The sequence below is a fragment of the Gobio gobio genome (assembly GCF_949357685.1).
Source record: "Gobio gobio genome assembly, chromosome: 22".
Taxonomy (NCBI): Eukaryota; Metazoa; Chordata; class Actinopteri; order Cypriniformes; family Gobionidae; genus Gobio; species Gobio gobio.
This window is the reverse complement of record NC_137118.1, coordinates 21456420-21470147: the sequence shown is the minus strand read 5'-3', so window position 1 is coordinate 21470147 and position 13728 is coordinate 21456420. Positions and strand designations below refer to the sequence as shown.

Here is a 13728-nt window from a genome sequence, read left to right as displayed (position 1 = left end):
GGTTTTTCAATAAAATCAGATTTTAACAAACTCAATATAAATATGAAAATTATTTTTACACTGTCAATCCAAAAAAGACAAGTCATATTTCAAGTTTATTTCACCCTTCAGGATACAACACATATGTAAAGTCACATAAACTTGAGATTCAGATTCTTGAGATTAAGTCCAAATGTTGATACTGCCCTTTACTAAACTCATATTTATATCTACAAACCATTTTTATGATGAAATCTGCTGCACTCCAATAAATCATTTTAAAATGTCATGTCTTTAAAGTTATCTCTTATCTTTTCATATGTAATCGTGATAGAATTCTACATCTGATCTTCAAGAGATGTGCACATCCTCAGAGAATCAATTTTCTACATACAAAAGTCTACATTCAAAAGAAGACAGTAATGGATTTCAAAACTACCGGAAGAACAGAGGTTGTGTCACAAATTTTAGAAGTAAAGCATGATTTTTTTTCTAATCTAATGTGCAGAGAGAGAAAGGATGGCTTTTAGTTTGGTTTGGTTTGGTTTGGTTTGGTTTGGTTTGGTTTGGTTTGGTTTGGGTGGGGTTGGGTTGGGTTGAGTTATAGATGATATTTACACTAAGTTCAAATACCTGTAGATGCTATTTACTTACTTAAATAGCATACTAAGTTAAATAGTAATATATTCTATTTACACCATGTGTTATTTATATTTTATTTTGACAGACACTATTTGCGCCTCAGTATTGTTGTACATTAACAGGATGCAATAATAATAGTGTAAATCATAATATTTATTAAAATTATAAAATGGATGCAGCCTTAATGGGACAATAAAAGCCCTCCCTACACCAACCCCTAACCCTACCCAATAAACACTTTTGATATTATACATAATAAACATTTCATTAGGCACTTTATTTCCACTTTCAGAAGATTTTCTTAATTTTTTTGAGAGTAAATGCCTTTCCGATGTGATATGTGATGGGAAAAGGGAGAAGAGCAAACTCGGTAAAAGGCGGATTCGAACCCGGTTCAAAACCAAGATCCTTGAGCCTTACACTTTACTGACTACACCACTGAAGACGTTGAAATATGTGCGTCTTTTTTTAATCTTGTTTGGCCCAACCAGGTATTGTTAGGCGGAGCTAGTGCAAATATTGCTTGCCAACAAGACACGCTATTTGTATTTGGTGTAAATAGACATTCCGATTATTTAAGAAATTTGTTCAAAAACGCAGATTCATCCAGTAATTAAATAAGTGTAAGTATTTTTCATTCATTCATTCAAACCTACTTTTTACAATAATTCATCTTGTTTACTGTAAAACAATAAAACCTCTGTGGCTCATTCCTAATGTTGGGATCTTTTGGAAGTATCTGCAGAGTGGAAGTACACAGTCAAGAACAGCACAATTGTGACGTCTGGTCTGAAGCGCATGGCGCAGGTGCACTTAGTCCGAATCCACTTTTGCTAGTTTAATGACGGAAAAAACGGACGACGCAACAGGTGCATGGTCCAAAAGGATTGTACCTCTCTTAATGAGTTATGGGTGTGTTTTGGGCATAATGTACAATAAACCAATCAGAGTCTCATCTCCCATTCACTTTAAAAGCCAGTTTAAAAGCCACCATGTCAGATTTGCTATTTAAATGGTGGAATTTGCAAGCGGAAAGACTGAATGCTTCTCCACAGGGAAATTCCTTTTATTTTTCATATTTAAAAATGTTTGTGTGCTGCTGCAAGTCCCTATATGTGTAACAAGCAGAGTGGACAATTACTATAGGCGCATATTACTAACAAAAAAGACTGCGCTATTGACTTTAGACCAGGTTTTTGTTGATCAATGGCGCAGTTATTTTCAGTTGCCTCAAAATAGCAACACGCCAACAATGCGCCAGAACACACCTCATTTTCAGTCCAGCACGTCTATAGGCGAACAGATGGGCGCGAGCATTTGCTATTTAAACAACATCGCGCTGGACATGAAAATGATAACTGCGTCAGCCTGAAACTTGCAAAAAACACTTGTCATGCCTGGTGCCGCATTGCGCCGGGTGTATGATAGGGTCCAAGAAGTTCAGTTCTCTTGTTTTTTTTGGTCCTAGCCCAAAAAATTTTTTTTTTAATTTAAAACAATTAAAAATGCATTATACATTTGGTTTTGGTTCACTTAGCGTTTACATTGTCGTATTTAACACCAAACCTAAAGATACAAAACAACAATAACAAAAATTGGCTTTTATGTATATATTTTGGGATGGAACTTACGAAACATCCAAAACAATGCTGTGCTGGATTAAATGCACTAGTTGTATGTGCGTATACATAGGATGGTATTTTGACCAGCTGAGAACTCATGAAGAGCTTAGAAAATGTGTTAAGGAGTAAAAACAGTGGAAGAAATTCTTCTGTTACACACAGAAATCAAGATCTGCTGCAAGGAGACAGCGTTTCCGATGCCTTTATTGAACTGTAATGGGTAATGTATCTCTTATGACAAGAAAAACCAGGTGTGCTTGAGCATTCTATGCATTTTAGGGTCACTTTTTTGACATCACGTCCTATTTTTGGTTCATTTAGATGTCTTTGGTCTAGTCACAAGAATTAGTTTGGAAGCCCTTTTCAGGGGTCTCGGTCCACTTGTTTGGTGCACGCCAGGGTTCAGATTCACACTTATTCAAACAAATCGCACTAACAGAGCAATCGCATCAGAGTTTGTTTTAATTCAACCAAACCTGCCAAGTGTGAACACATTCTAAGTAATTTTTTCAGCTTAGTCTCCATTAATGTTCTTTTTGGACTGTGAAGGAACTTTTTGTAACTTGCTAACTGTTAAAAATTAAACTTCTGTGGATAATTTCTAATGTTGGGATCTTTCTGAAGAATCTGCAGAGTGAAAGGTTCTACACACAGTTAGGAAGAGCACAACTGTGATGTAATAAACGCCCATAAGTTAAGAAAACAAGCAACTTTTGCAGCATAGTTTCCATAAATGTTCTTATATGACTGATGGAACTTTTCGAAACTTCTAGTATGTTTGTATAGTACATCAAGCATCAAAGGGGATCAAGGGGAATTTGGTTCCTCACAATATGCCTCCTCTAAAATCAGTGTTTCAGCCACCCTTCTTTCATGATTAGTGACATATCATTGCAGTTCCCACGCTGATAGAGACACAATAGACAGCAAAAGGTCCCAGCATGCTCCTGTCTTTCAGCCCTGCCTATCCCCATGCCCTGTCAAAAAAGAGCTTGAACACTTGCTTTCTGTTAGCACCAGAACACCCCAATCTAAATGGAAACTGGCCTTGCCTAGCAGGGTTCCTCTTCTTCTCTCAGGCTTGTGGGTTTGCCAAGAGCTGGAATCGAAAATGTAGCCAAATTCCAGCCTTCCTGAGATTAGCTGTCTGTTGAGCGTCTTTATCCTGGTATGGTAGGCAGTGTAGCCAGAGTTCAGAGAGTTGCGGTCATGACTGGAGGTAAGATCAAAAGAAAACGGCTGGGATTCAATATCAATGGGACGTCAGAAGAAAAAAAAATGAAAGCCAAGTGTGAAAAATAGGCTTCAGGAGTCTGGCCTTATTACTTGCAAATAAATTATTGAGATTACGAGAGAACTTTAAACTAGTCAAAGCTGTGGAAGATCAGAAGACTTTCCAAAGGTCTACAGATGTCAAGTGTATCTGGACAAGCAAGAAGAAGGTCAAACTGTAGGCATATGATCAATATCATAAAGAGAGAGTAGCCAAAGTCCTTTTCTTAATGAGCATTGCACAGCCTCAGACAAAGTCCCCAAAAGCTGCCAATAACTGCTGCAACAATAAGCACTTCTTAGAAAGAATTAGTGAAGTCATTGCCGTTATGCAGTACAAATTGAGCTTAGAATTACAACACAAATATATGTATTTTTAAGAAATATTACTGTAATATACCAGACTTTTAGAAATATGCTCTTGTCACTCTTAATCTTAAACATTAAAATTTATTCATTATAACTTGATCAGTTAAACAACTGCAGCACGGAAATTAACAGTGTGGAAATAAAGAGTTAATCAGTGAGTTATTGACAATTAGTTTACATGAGGATGTCAACTATTTGGGTGTTTTTAGACTTTTTTTTTCATAGTTTTTCATTTTTTTCAAGTTTTCATATCATTATGCCAATTCCTGCCTTTACATCTTCAGAGGGTTGAAAGTTTTAAAGTGAGACAAACCAAATACTACTTATTAATGATTGTGCTAGTGTTTTCCCACCAAAATGATCACTTCTTTGTAGGATGACGCCATTATAAACTTTTGTTACAGTAGGTAAAGGGATATTACAAAATACTAACAGGATGAAAGTATATTGCAAATTATAACAATATTCGCAAGCAAACTTTTTTCCCAAACTGTGATAAATTCCCGGTTTTTAATCTTAGAAAAGTGGTGAAATTATTTAAAATTCAACACATACGTTCACTTATTTGTAACATTGTGATAAAAGAAAACAAATATAGCTTTTAATTTTAAATATTGTGAGTTTAATATTTTATTCAAAACCAGTATTATTTTAGTATTATTAATATACAACTGTAAACCCTCACATTCAAAATAATTGAGTAGAGCCAACACAAATTAAACAAATTAGTTCACTCAAATTAACTTTTTTAATAATGAGTATTTAGAACTTATTTTTTCATATGAGTTCACAAAACTGACACATTTTAAGTAATCTGGATTGTTTAACTGTTTTGAGTTTTTATTTTTTGTTTCTTTTAACCAGCATGCATTGCCGTGACACTCAAAAGGGACAGTAAATGCTAAAATTAAGTGTAAATTAAGTGCAAGATTAATTTAAAGTGGGAGATTTGGTAGTGTTTAATGTTTTTGTTATGCTAGTTTAGGAGAGTTTCTGTTCTGTTCTGTTGGTTTTTTGTAGGGTTACCATCATGGTGACGAGTGGAGCATGAGTTTAGTTTGAGATTTATGTGTATTATATTTCTGTACTCATTCAGCATGCCATCAAAGCATTGCATCACCAATTAGCAAGGTAGCATTTATTGAATTAGCTAGTTAAAGCTAGCCAAGTTTCCATTACTAAAAATATTTCAGATGAATTAGCTTACGCAAATATTTCAAGTTAAGAGCAATTCAAATGTGTGAGTACAAAATACTTACTTAAACTTTAAAAAAAATATATGTAACTGATTACCTTACATTTTTGGAGTTTTGCCAACTTATTCGGGTTTACAGTGTAGTATTTAAATTATACTGAATTTGCTCTTATTTTTATATTTTAAATTTAAATAAATTTTTCATTTTAGTCTAGGTTATAGCACTTTTGTTATGTGTTTTTATCATCATTGTTAGTATTTGTTTATTTTTCAATATTTATGTTTAATTTATTTTACTTAAGTTTTGGCAAATTTATTCAATTTAAACTTATTTTGAGTCATTTTCTTATTTCTATTTTTTTTACCATCTAATATGTATAATTAATTTTATTACAGCTTTATTTCAATTAACAAAATAATTCCTGCCAGTGTTGTTATTGTTAATTGAAACTAAAAAAAATTATATATTTAATTTTTTTGTTTCAATTAACAATAACAACACTGGCAGGAATGACCCAGTCATATTCAAGACTTTTGCTTAAGGCATTCGCAAGAAAACAAAATCCATGAGCACATGCTAACTTCAGATTGACCCAGTTCTAAATACCAATTTATAAGCGAACAGTTGTTGTTTTACATGTCAGTCAGATGGCCTGCTCCTATCTAAATTGGCGGTTCTTGTCCATAACAAACTACAATTTGGAACAGACATTGTACCAATAGTCAAAAGTCTGGCTGTGCAAGACTAAAGATGAGAAGACCAGAAAGACTTCTGGAAAAAATCACCTCACAAGCTCATCAGAGTAATGTGAGAAGCTAATGTAATTTGTCTTGTTTTGTATGCATGAGATGATTATCATCACAGACAGATTGTTGTTAGCCTTCAATATACAGCTTATTATACACCCAGAAGAATAAATCACCCAGACCCCAAATTGTCAGACATTATTCTGTTTACTGTAATTGAAATTCTCATTAGGTTCTATTCACAATGCCTGAATCATATTTACATTTGGCAAAAGTTCTAGTTTCAGAATGGCATTTACGGTATGAAAAGAAGAGCCAGAGAGCATTAGCGATTCACAGGACATCAGGCTAAAGCACAGGAACAGCATGGTGAATTTTGCCTCCAGCTGGCCGGCACATTTTTCCTGACCCCCCACTGTCTAGACATGAGAGACTAAATGGAGGCCCTGTCAGCCAGAGCTGTTCCGTGATAATAGGAAATCCCAGGTCGGGGAGGGAAGCCCTGTGGTGCGAATGAGATGAGTCATCGCCATTTCCTCCGATGCGCTCGTGACAACAAAAGATTTCTCACCTAGAATCGACAGCGAACCAAAACTGAAATGGAATATATCCAGCATATTAGAATACAATGGAACGGCATTTAATGATAAGAGTGGAACAAAATGAACACAATGAAGGCTCTGAATTCAGCTGCACCGGACACATTCATGTGGAATTGGCTTGTTGCAATGTAATAAATATATCATCATTTGAAATACAATGTTTTTTTTTTTAAATGTACCATGGCAATGACATTTTATTCTCTGAAGTAGCTTGGAATATCATCTAAATACCATAGTAAATTTACACTACCATTTTTGGTGGTTAAGAGTTTTTAAAGTTTTGAGATAAGTTTCTTGTCTTTGTAACAGTTATGTTCTGTATTGTTCTGTTATATTACCATGGTGTCTCGTTTTCCCTGTTTGCTTGCCTGTGTTCCCTAGTTAGTTTCCCTGGTTGTTAATTAGTTCTCAAACCTGTTACGTTTCACATTGATTACGCTCATCATGTATTTAAGCCCTGTGTTTCCTTAGTTCCTTTTTCCGATATTGTCAATGTTAATGTGGTTGTGTTTACATAATCTGCTGCCATCTCCTGAGTGTTCTGTTGTGGATTTATAAAAAACTGTTACTGTTCCCTACTCCTTCCGTAATGCGCTTCACAACAGCCAACCATAATAGAATACCGGACCCTCGATTGCGAATAAAAATATGTATTTACCGGCCATTCGTCTGCTTTGTCAAAACAAAGCAAGGAAACAAGAATCTCAAGGACCACACCAGTGACTTTCTAGACCTGGTGTACCTTACCACCTTCTTAGACCACTCCCTGTGTGTGTTTTTCTAACCAGCCTTCTAAATGAGCGGTGTAAGGTATGCCTGCTTGGTGTTGATCCTTCTTGTGTTAGTTTCCCTGGTTGTTAATTAGTTCCCACAACTGTTCAGTTTGATATTGATTACGCTCATCATGTATTTAAGCCCTGTGTTCCCTTAGTTCCTTTGTCCGCTATCATCAATGTTAATGTAGTTGTGTTTACATTATCTCCTGCGAGTGTTCTGTTATGGATTTTTATTACATGGCTCTGTGGAATACTTGATTCTGATTGGTCAATCGCGCATTCCGCACACACCACTCATCCGGATACTACGAGTTATCTTGACCAGTACTACTTATATAACGTGTCACTCAGCTGTCGTTGACTGTCAGGCGCCATCTTGTGACTGAAAAACACTTAACCACCACGGGTTACAATGGAAGACTTCAAGGGTTTCACAGCTGGAACTTTACTTTATAAAGTTTTAAATATGGATATTTTTATTACACAAACACATCGTATCGCTTCAGAAGGCCTTTATTAACCCTCCAGAGCCGTGTGGAGCAGCTGCATTTTTTATGGACTTTAAAAACAGAGCAACAACTACTGCTATTATAAAGCTGGCCCCACTTTATATTAGGTGGTCTTAACTACTATGTACTTACATAAAAAAGGAAAATGTACTTACTGTGTTCAAATTGTATTGCAAAACACTTTTGTTGATATTGAGGTGGGATACGGGTAGGGTTAGGGACAGGTGTGGTGGTCTGGGTAAGTTTAAGGGTAGGGTTATGTGTAAGGGAAGTGTCAACAGTGTAATTACAAACTACAGAAATGAATTACAGATGTTATTATATCGTCGCTGTCCGATGAAAACCACGTATGTCCATTTTGCCGATTTTTTTATTTTTCGACGGATTGAATGTCCAGGTTCATTTCCGTATACAGTATGCTTCAGATATCTAAATGGCCAATGAAAAGTTGTGAAATCATGTCATCTGATTTTCACGTATATCCATTTGGTGTCAAAGCTGCCAATCACGCCGCGTATCTCCCGCCCTGTGGAAGCATCTCGCCGGTCTCGTGAAGTTTCATCGAAGCTCAGCACTGGATAGCCGAAAGTACGACATTGAAGCTATCCACAGTTTAGTTCTAATCTAGTTCTTCACAGATTAGTTTGCTTGCTAGTATGTAAATAAACTCGGTCTCATTGATAAGATTCAAACTTTTTTTTTCTTAGTCAAACTGATCAAATTATAGCCTGTAATGCTACTGTCATGATTGTCACTAGAACATGCCTCACTCATACTGCTATCACCGCTTGCCAGAGGCTGAGAATGTCCAGCACGTATTCCTCTGTCAATATGAAACGCGACTTGGCCATTCTAATGATCGGAAGAACGCGCATCGACCACCGTTACTGTAAAATATGCACGTATGTCCATTTAAACTCAATTTTGGTCAAATGTGGATTATATCATTACACTGGCAAGAATATGGTTACATGTAAAGATGCCGTACCAAGTATGACAACGCTACATTCAACTGCTTTTGAAGTACTGTGGGGTTTTTTTCACTTCCTGAAAAGTAACCATTTTGGACATACGTGAGTTTCATCGGGCAGCGACGATATGCAGGTATTTTTTTTAAATGTAAGTACAATGTAAAAACATGTATGTACACAATAAGTGCATTGTATCAAATTATTAATTAAAATGTTAGTACATAGTAGTTAAGGCCACCTAAAGTGGGTCCATAAAGCTTGGATTAGCCAGGACTTTTTTTTAATACAACTCAAATTTTATTCATCTGAAAGAAGAATGTCATATACACCTAGGGTGACTTGAGGGTGAGTAAATAATAGGGCTAATTTTCATTTTTGGATGAACCATCCCTTTCAGCATTAATTTCAACATATATTGTAAAAACAAATCTTTTCAGCAATAGATAAAGGCTTAAAACAATTTGGAACTGTTTTTCTTTGCGGAAGCTTTGAGTAAGAGCAAATACATTTTTTCATCTCAAGACAATATTTTGTGTCTAATTTACTTAAGACAAGTAGCCATGTAATAAGCGGGATAATGTACATCCAGCCGGTTGTTATCGCAGAATAATTCTCTTCAGAGTGACGAAAGACTGATCACTCTGTCGGGGTTTATTCTGCGATAAAAACAGGCTGGATGTACATTATCCCTTACATAAAAGACTGTTATTGTTCCCTACTCCTTCTGTCATGTGCACTACAGCCAACCATCACAGTGATCACCAAGACTACATTTATTAAATCAAAAATATGGTTAAAACTGTAATATTATGAAATATTTTTACAATTTAAAATAACTGTTTTTATGTGAATATATTTTAGAATGTAAATTTATTCCTGTGATCAAAGCTGAATTTCCAGCATCCAGCATCCATTACTTGAGTCTTCAGTGTCACATGATCCTCCAGAAATCATTCAATAATATCAATAATATGCTGATTTGATGCTCAAGAAACATTATAAATGGCATTTAAATAAATGTATTTACTGTTATTATTGATCATTTTAAAGTGTCCTTGCTGAATAACAGTATTAATTTCATTTAAAAAAAAATTATAATGACATCACAGTCCTCATAATCTTCACTAGGGCTTGAGCCGAGGGAATTCTGGAGCCTATAAAGAAGCATCTCCATCATTTACAGATAAAAGCAAGGAGAATGTAGTCTGGGATAAGGAGAATGCAGGACGCTTTACTGATGGAGTGTGCAGTGTGCACTGGGAAATATATCTGACAGAATACATTACTGGTCACTTATTACAGATTCTGAAGTTGTAGGAGGCAAATATAATGAATAGTAATACAAAAAATAAAAATAGCACAACTCTTAAGAGACTTTAATTTCTTAAAATTAAAAATTTAAGTTAAAAATATACTGAATTATAAAGGTAAGAAAAATATTAATTTTAATTAATATTAATATAATTAGAGTGGAATATAATAATTATGAACTGGACTACATAATGTTTACTAAACTAATGTTAACAAATATAAATAAATAAATAAATAATACTAATTTTGATCAAATATATTTACACTTACATTTATGCATTTGGCACACACTTTCATTCAAAGTTTTTTGTTTTTATCTTTCTCTGGGATTTGAAACCATGACCTTGATGTTAATGTCATGCTCATACTTTATATATTAAAGTTATTTTTAGTTAAACTAATTTGATTATAATGTTATGAAGTGTCCTGGACTACATAAAAAAAAAAAGCGACTGTGTTCTTCCACGTTTCGGCATGTTTATTGCTCTGTAGCGCAATCAGTTTAGCTCCACGGGTTGGAGGCTGGGTTGGAGGCTGGGCTTGAGGCGGCGTTTCACCACACGATGACGTCAAGGGTCATCTTGGTGTCAATAAAAGCTTTTCTTTGACTAACAAGGAAGTTTTCGATCAGCTCCGAAACTTACAGGATATTCTTATCACGATTAACTTTTATATATCAAAGGCTGAATGAAAAGTTGATTTCTCATGACCCCTTTAATTTATTATTCTGTTAAAATACATTACATGTGTTCATTTTAATGGCATTTATTAAAGTGAAATATAATATTATGAGCTGTCCTGGACTATATAATGTGTAAAAATTCATGTTTAAAAAACTAGTTTACAATAATAAAAATATCTATTAATAATTTTGTTAAAATACATTATAGTTATTAATTTTAAATCAAATTATTTAAAGTGGATTATGAACTGTCATGGACAACATACTGCATTCAGTATTTAAAAACTATGAGGAACGAAACTATTTTAGCATGTGTACTTACAAATAACACATCACTGTAAATCACATTCTCCGCCCTCTACTCTCACCGTAAATGCATTTATCTTGTTCCCCCGCTCTTTTTCTTCATTACCTGTGATTTAACCAAGTTCAAGTTATGTCTGCCTCATTATGCTAATGAAAGCTTTTTCTCGTTGCCTTCCATGCTTGGCTAGCAGAATGCGCTGAAGTGCGAGAGCAGCGGAATCGGGCGTGTGCGCTCAGCACTTCCCTGCTGATTCGGCATGCCATCAGCATCCTGCCCCGCGCAATATAATGATCAGGGCCCAGGTGACACACAGAGACACAAGCAGCATACTAGAGATCCAGCCGTGTATGCTAATGCCTCCAACGCTCCCTTGTAAAGCACGACGCAGTGAGTGAGTCGGCATAACTGTTTACAAGGGGGCGTTGCAAACCAGAGAGAACGCAAACAAGCAAACAAGGAAGGACAACTTGCTATGGTAGACGGTGATGGACAGGCCTAGACACAATCTGAGGACCTTTTCCACATTGTTTTATGTATAAATCGGAGGAATTTCAGATTGAAACATGGTAAAATGTATTTAAAGTGCCCCTATTATGGCATTTGAAAGGTTCCTATTTTTGCTCAACGACTCCCAAATGATTCCCTCAACGATTAATTTTTCTAAACCCGTTGCGTTCAGCGCATGACTGAAACGGAATGCCTATCACCATTACTGGATTACGGTAATGTGTACGAACAGACATGGCATCAATTTTGCCTTACAAATTCGAGCTAGACTCCGACAGAGAGCAGAGAACAAAGCCATGTTACTAGCAGTGTTTACAGTCAAAATATTTCAGCGTACAGTATACAGTGCTTGCATCACTTACATTGTATTATAATAATGATGGTGCTCCGCTCTGTTCTAAAAATAGACTCAGAGAGGAAATAAGTTGTTTTATATTTATGGTAGCGAACCTAGCCCACAGCTCGGTGGTAAACACACAAACAGTCATGAAATATGAGTTAGCCCAACGCAGAAATTTATTGATAAAGCACTGCAGTTGTATACCAACATATTGCTCTATTCTTATAACTCTAAGTTATAACAATGACAAACATTTAACACATTTCTAGGCAATTGCGCACAAACACATATTGCTGTTAGCTGGTTAGCCGGAGACCTACAAGCTGCGCGGAGCATACACAACACACACAACTAAATACATATTGTGAATCCTACAGTGAACATAACAGCAAGACAGACAGAGAATGGGAGAAAACTCAGGGCTTAGGCTGGCCACACACTTTTTAGACTTTAAGCCCGATTTTGAGCCCAATTTGCACCCCCAGGTGATCAGTGGGCGTGGCCCGATTCAATGCTTGTCGCAGACAATTTTTTATACAAAAAATCCTTAATTGTGTGGAGTCATTCCGATTATTTTACTGCTCCTGATCACGTCGGAGTCCACACAATCCCAAATCGTAAATATCAAACATGTTTGATATCGCGATAGCCAATGACAGCGAACAAGCTTCACCAACCGGATGTTGCGTGCTTCTATAGCTGAAACTTGGGAGCCACAAAAATGCCACGAAAGTGGAGTGTTGAGAAAAAAGATCACCCATATTCCTTTTTTTTCTCCTTTGTTTTTCTTCCCGTAAAACAAAACTCACGCCAGGAGAACCAGCTGACCATTTACCTTTCTTCTCAAGTCCCTTGAGATCCAGTCTCATAGTGGAAATGTTACTGCAATCGACGGGTGTGTGGTCTCGCAGTCCAGACGAATCTTCTAGTGTGTGTATTCAGAGGATTATAATGCTAAAAATCGGTTCCTGTGGTCTCCCACAGTTTTGAAATCGATTAAAATGTGAAAATCGTCTAGTGAAACAAGGTCAAAGGAAAAAAACGATAAAACAAAACATGGCTTGTTCGAGATGCATCGGCGCTGCGCAGACCGATCCGCGTAAGATATCAAAATACAGCATGAGCGATTCAAAAGCATAAGGAGTCGTATGCTCTTGTTGAACTTTGATGTCATACGGCGATTGGTCTGCACAGCACCGATGCATCTCGAACAAGCCTTCCATCAATGGCGAACGTTGCATTACTATTGATGCTCATGGCTTTACAAGCCTACATCGGCATCAAAACACAGCAAATCCAACGCATTCGTGCAGTTTGCCGTCATTTGTATAGACGGAGATTACAATCGAGCAGCTATTAGCTCGATTAGCTACCATTTCAAAAATGGCGGTCACAAGTTTGTGTTCATCTTGTTGGTCACGGTAACCCAGCCCCCAGCCTCTGATGCAAGCGGTTCTTACTTCTAGACCAGCAATGTTTTGGTGCTACTTAAGAACCACTTTTCCTGGTTCGGAGGTGGTGCTTTGGGTGTGGAAAGACAAAGAACCGATTTGAAATTAGGCTCTGGCTCCGAAACAGCACCAGCACTGCCTTGGTGGAAAAGAGGTAATAGTTGACACATCTTCATGTTGCCCTCTACAGGTCAGATGGAATATCACAACCTAATAATGTGCATGACTCAAACAGGTCCATATGGGCACGCAAGTTCAATTCTCCAAGTCTACCAGCTGAAAAGTCCCCAAACCCATTTAAAACCATCAAACTACACCATTCTGACCAGCAAACCACCTTAGACAGGTTTATGTTGTTTCTTTCCTCAGCAGGGTTTTCAAAAGCGCTCTCACATAGTGGTTGTGAGAGCCTTTATCTATAGGGAGTTTTTTATGCTGACAGACTG

The 13728-nt window shown here is 36.5% G+C and overlaps 1 protein-coding gene across 1 annotated transcript in view; it reads right to left on the bottom strand.

The window, feature by feature from the left end:
* Positions 1 to 13728, bottom strand: part of galt (galactose-1-phosphate uridylyltransferase) — a 152792-nt gene that overhangs the window by 94434 nt on the left and 44630 nt on the right. The window lies entirely within an intron of this gene.